The sequence below is a fragment of the Calonectris borealis genome, chromosome 6 (genome assembly GCF_964195595.1).
Source record: "Calonectris borealis chromosome 6, bCalBor7.hap1.2, whole genome shotgun sequence".
NCBI classification, from domain to species: Eukaryota; Metazoa; Chordata; class Aves; order Procellariiformes; family Procellariidae; genus Calonectris; species Calonectris borealis.
Genome location: NC_134317.1, coordinates 20,754,922 through 20,760,921, shown reverse-complemented (window position 1 = coordinate 20,760,921; position 6,000 = coordinate 20,754,922).

Here is a 6,000-nt window from a genome sequence, read left to right as displayed (position 1 = left end):
TGTCCAATGTTATTCTTAGGGTTGTCTGACATAACTTGAATATTTTAGAAGAGAAGACATAAAATTTGGGATTTTGGTGTTCTGAAAAAGTCCAGTGAGGCAGCAGAGGTAAGAGACTGCTGGACAACAAAGAAAAGGGAAATTAAAGAGGATTTCTTGGAGACGGCTGGCTTTCTAAGTGAAGAAAAGTACTGATCCTGAAAAGAAAGGCTGACAAATCTAGGACTCTAATTAAGAAAGCAAGAGTGGCATGAATGAAACGGTATGATATTTGGCTGGGAAGAAAGTGGAGCAAGAGATAGCTCAGTTACAGTGAAGTTTGAAACTTTTACTGAGAAATTTGAAACTTTTTTTTCTAATTTCATTCATAGAATCGTTTGTGTACACTTTTACAAATGACCAGTAAATTAATCTTCTGAAAATTGCCATTTGTAACTATTCCAAACTGCCAGTCTGAATGGACTGCGAAGATATCTTTCCATCCACTCCACTTCCCCTGCCACTTTCAGTTAAGATTGGATCCTGATGGATAGCAGAATTTTGTCACATTGTGGCACTTTATAAATAACACAACGCAGTGATGTACAGTGCACTGACAATTGCAGTTTTAGTAGCTATTGGGAAAGCTAAAAATGAACATTTTCCATAATCTAGATCATTTACTTTGGCTGTTGGGCTTTCTGCACATCTCCAGTATGTATTCCCATAAGATATTAAAAAAGATGTATATGTTTTTATTATATTGTGTATACACTTTGGTAGGTGTAAAGTAAGTTTACATTTTAAATGCATTTGTGCTGCTATCAGAGAAAAGCAAAACAAAATAAATTGATGCCAGGGGAAATGTCAGGCATGCAACACAGATTTGTTAAATAAACATTACTGTGTGGCATTAGCTAATGTTATTACTTTGTTTCCCTAGTGGCTCTTTTTTTTATTATCTGCATTTCTAAAGACTGTGCACATTTCATACACGCTAAGAACAGAGCACAAGGATTCTGCTTACGTGAAGGGCCTTGCAAAAAATACAGAATATGATGGCATTTTTTATTTACAGCTCTGCTAAAAACATGCTTACATTTTTGTTGTGGAAGAGAGAATGTGAAGAAATTTAGCTATTGAACTTTTTTGAAACTGCATGGGAACTGTATGTAGAAAAACTTAAAAAGCAAAATAGAATCTCAAGGATTTAATTAAGGGTCAAAAATATATCATGATTTTCCTGAATATTCTCCAGAATGGAAATCAAAATAAAAGTCTAATTTAGAATTTGTTTAGAGCACTGCACAAAGGATAGCATAGATATGCTTATAACTGTGGAAGGCAATTTCATAACTTCCACTCAACCTTTTAAACGTAAAGGCTTCTTATTCATAGAACAGCACTGTTGAAACCAATATGCAGTGTAGGTAATGGTCATACATAGCGTAAATTTGGGAAATCTTACGAAGAATTCTATGGATGGGAAATCCCTCCCTCTGTGGCCAATTCATATCCAAGAGCTAGGGCTTGGTCTGTTTATATATTTGCTGCTACAATGTTAGATTGGGTAATGTATGTATATTTATTTGAAGAGTATAAAGCTCATTTTCAGGATTTGCATAATCAGCATATTTCAAGCAAGTCTGATGCAGAGAAGTGGCTGGGGTAAAAAAGAATGTCAAAGCTGAATGTTACCATCTGTTAAATCTATTTCGTATACCATGTCGCTGCTCTTAGTCCAAGTCCAAATAGACTTGTATCCATACTGCAGCTGACATCAGCTGGCTTGCCTTTTGGCTGTTGGTAGAGGAGAGGGGAGGCTGAGACAAGAGAACTGATCTTGAGCGTGGCCAAGGCACATTGACTAGAGTATTTAGAGGGGAAAGCTTGCACTGACACTACCATTCTCAGGAAGACAACTTCATTTGAACTCAAAACAGTAGGTTGGACATGTGTAATTGTTAGTGCTTGTTTAATGTAGTGTTTCCTCCCTGTTGAATGTTGACTTTGCAACCTAAATGCTATTTCAGTATAATTAGTTGGTTTTGATTATAAATGGGGAACAAGAGAAAACCTGTATGTAAGGAACAGTATTGACTTCTCTCTTGGCCGATCTATCTAGTATATCCTACAGTATGAATCTTTACTTCACTTGACTTAATGGAGCAACTTGTAGAAGTGGTAAAAAGAAGTAACTTAGAAGGAGAATACTATTAATCTCTGTTGATGAACAAGAATGTAGAACCTAGGTTTTGGGGATTTTTTTTTTTTAATTCATATTTTTGGTGTGTGTGATGTATTCACGGTCTGGCTTTCTGTCCCTTCAACTTTCATCTATCAGACTCGGTCTTCTGGCTGCTGTTGCTTTCTCTTTATGGAAAGAGGGCTGACAAGTCTCTCCTCTTACTGACTCTTTTTGACTTTTTGATCATTGCACTGTTCCCTTCCCTAATATAGTGATATCTTGTATGGGTAAAAACAAAGAATGGTCTTCCTGTGCCTGCCACACCTTAGGGATTTTCTGCTGCCAAGAAAACAGTGTTGCTTAGGTCCGACTTCTCCAGATCCCAGTATGTTCAGAGCAAACACACTTTCTGAGGACTTTGCCAAATGATCAAATGGCAATGATTGTTTCAGTATGTGCAATCTAAATATAGTCAAAAACCTTGTAGTTTTGCCAGAACAGGTGGAATTTCTGTATAGGTTAGGGCAACTCACCTTCCCAAATTTCATATTTCTCATGAGAAAACATGTTCTCCAAGTTTGAAGTTGGTTGGTGGTTTCTTTTCCTTTTTTCCCCTCCCATGAGTTAAAAGATATTCAAGCAAGAAATGATCCCTCTGAGAAAAATGTAATTCCAGGAAAGTTATGATCTGGTGAGGATATGATTTTATGATGGAGAACGAGACATGTTTAAGTACAAATATTCTCTGTCTACAAAGCTTCTCTGTTATGGAGTGTATATATGCTGGAGATCTGCTGAAGAGAAACCCTCTTTTCTTGGGGAATGTGACATGCCTGGATGGACAGCTGTGTCAGAGGTTCATTGTACATCATACTGAACCTGTATTAGGTTATTTTAAAATGAAAACTTCAAAACACTCCTGAGCCTGATCCAGCTGGAGATGATAGTTGGTATACCATTCATTAATTTAGGACCTGGATCAGCTCCTAAATTATTCTTCCTTCGTTGCATAAAACTGAAAAATAAGAAATTCAGTGAGTTTTGCTGTAGGTATAAAACTAATTGCCACACTCTAATTTTTAGGCTGGTTTTCAACTCTCTTTTAAAAAATGAACTGTAAAAATAACCCTTCTTTTTTGTTACTGTTAACCCTATTAATGGATTCTATCACCTAGTGGTAGGACTTTAATCCCAGAACCCACCCTTTCCCATAATTTTCCTGAAATCTGTGATTTGCAGCATGTGGCAATGGAGACTCTTAAATAGTGACATATATTTATCCTTAAGAAGCAGGTTTTGCTGGGGTTCATGCTTGAGTCTGTTTTTCTTATCTTTCTCAAATGGCCAAAGTTAACTGATTTGAAAGGGCCTCATTTTAAATTACATTCATTCGGTGAAAACAGAAATTAACACTTAGAGACATCTATATGCTAATGATTGTAGCTCAGGGAATACCCTTCTAACCTTTTCAAAAGGAGTTGGTAAAAAGCCATTTCACTTGAAAGCAACTTAGTAAAAATGGTAGATTAATTAAATACAATAAAATTTCCCTAAAATCTTTATCCCATTTATCACTTATCATTATTTTTCCTTTTCACATATGGTACCTTAGCTCCATACTGAATGTTCCAGGATGCATTTATTAAAACTGTTTTTCTGGTGACATCTATTAGATGCTGAAAACAGAGGTTAATAATGTCATGAGTTTTAGGGATGGCGTGCAAACAGAGGTGAAAAAGCAGCGTCATCTATCACAGTACATAAGATACTAAGTGTATGAATTTTGGCAAAAGGGTCAAAAATGTGTAGGGGAAAGATTTCCTATAGCCCTTTCCGATGCTAAGCAATGAACTGAACAAGAAGATCCCAAGCTTTCAGACCTTTTAAGTGCTGTGTATCTGCATCCATTAGAGAGTTTACTGTAAACGCAAAATATGACTATTGCTGCTTATAGGCATATTTATTATAGGTGCTTGTTCTTGACTGTTTGTAGGAGGTCAGAATTCCTGAAGAGGATAAATTGAGTATTGCACATGTTAAGCTGCTTGTGCACATTGGTATTTTGCCTCATAGTACCTGTGTTACTGCCTTATGTGTAACATTTCTTAGATAAGGTCACTGCTGTATATAGAGGACTTGCAGGTACTTGAATCTTACGTTCCTATTTGGAAGAAAAGGAAAAACTTGTGGAAATAGTTGTCCTGTTGTTCTTACACTGACTACTATTCATGTTGTGGTTGTTCTTAGAGGAACAATTTCTAAGGAAAAGGCCTAAAAAGCTAATGCCTGAAGCTTCTTTGAAGCTACCCATCTGCTTAGTCTTGTAGATCCCGATATGAAGTCAAACTAGGGTCAAATAAAGTATTTAGCCCTGGAGTAAGATGCGTCTGCCATAGGCTAGAAGCAATTTGCAACTCATACTTGGTTTAAATTTAATAGCAGTAAAAATCCTATTGAAAGAAAATGTGGCAATTATTGCACTTGAAATTCCAGTGCAGGAGAGACTGGAGGAAGGTCACGGATCTGTACTTGGTTTACTGATGAAAATCTGTAAAAGTGATGTGAAGATCCAAAAGGATCATAAGCTTTATTAACACTTACTTAAGCAGGTGTTAACGGAACAACTTCCTTTCCACCAAGCAGAAGAGAAGCCTAGAAACCTTCCCAGTTGGCTGAGCAGTATGTCTGCAAGCCTTGAGGAGGCAGGCATAAAAGACTGTGTTCAGCTCTACCTCGAGAGAGAAAATCAAATATGCTGGGCAACCAGACAAGAGAAGATAGGTGGTGACGGTCTCTGAGCAGAGGGGGACACTTGTGACTCGAGGATTGGAGAGTGAGATTTTTCTGCAGGAATTGAGGGAGAAAGCCAAAAGACTGGGTGATAGCTACCTCCTACACAGCAAAGGAAGAGAGGTTGGGAATCTTTTGACAAAGAGCTGCTAACAGGTAATATATGATTAAAAAGGAATAACTGTGCCTTGAAGACACACCAGAAGACTATGTGGGGTGTGAGAAAGTGGCTTTTGCAGGCTTTATTAGCAGCTCAACTGTACCCTAGGCTTTTTAGCTTTATCAGAAAAGTAATGATCTATGCTGCTGGTTTTTTGTCCCCTGGACTGCAAAAGACAGTTTTTAGGCCGTTGCCTAATGCCACAAAAAGCTGACATGACCTGGGATCAGAGCAGTTATGAACAACAGGATCTTTGTTTTTCACTGTTCTGAGCAGGAGCTGTTTCCTGTGCTCTTATGAATTCAGCTTTCCCCTGGGTTTTAATCGAAATGGTGTCTCTTTCAAAATCCTTCAGAAAGGAGAAGACATCCCATTTGGGCTGGCAGCTTTTAGCATGTGCGTATGTAATAAGATGTACATTTACAATGCTACTTACAATGCTCTTGGTCTGTTGTTGCTCCCCCCACCCCAAAAGACAAGCAGCTGTTAAAATTGCAATTCTTTACCTAATCAATTTTGGAAACAGTACTTATTTCTTCCTGGCAGCCGCTGAATTGCTTTTCTGCACTGCTTTGGCTCCGGATAGAACATGATAGTTCAATTCATTTTCTTAGTTAATGCGAGATGTATCCTTTTTTGGGGCAGTTGATACTCCAGGTTCTAGGTTGGTCCAGCTAAATAAAAGCCCTGCTGTCTTGGCTGTTATATGAGGCACTCCAGAACTGTTAAAGCTGGAGAGGCAAAGCTTTGTCCTTGTTCTCTCACACTTCTCACATCAGTGTGTTGAACACAGCAGGGAACTGTAACATACTCTGCTGCTGGTCTGCAGTCTGAGACTGGCTACAGGCTTTCAGCACTCTTCTTGCAAAGGCAGGACTGAGAA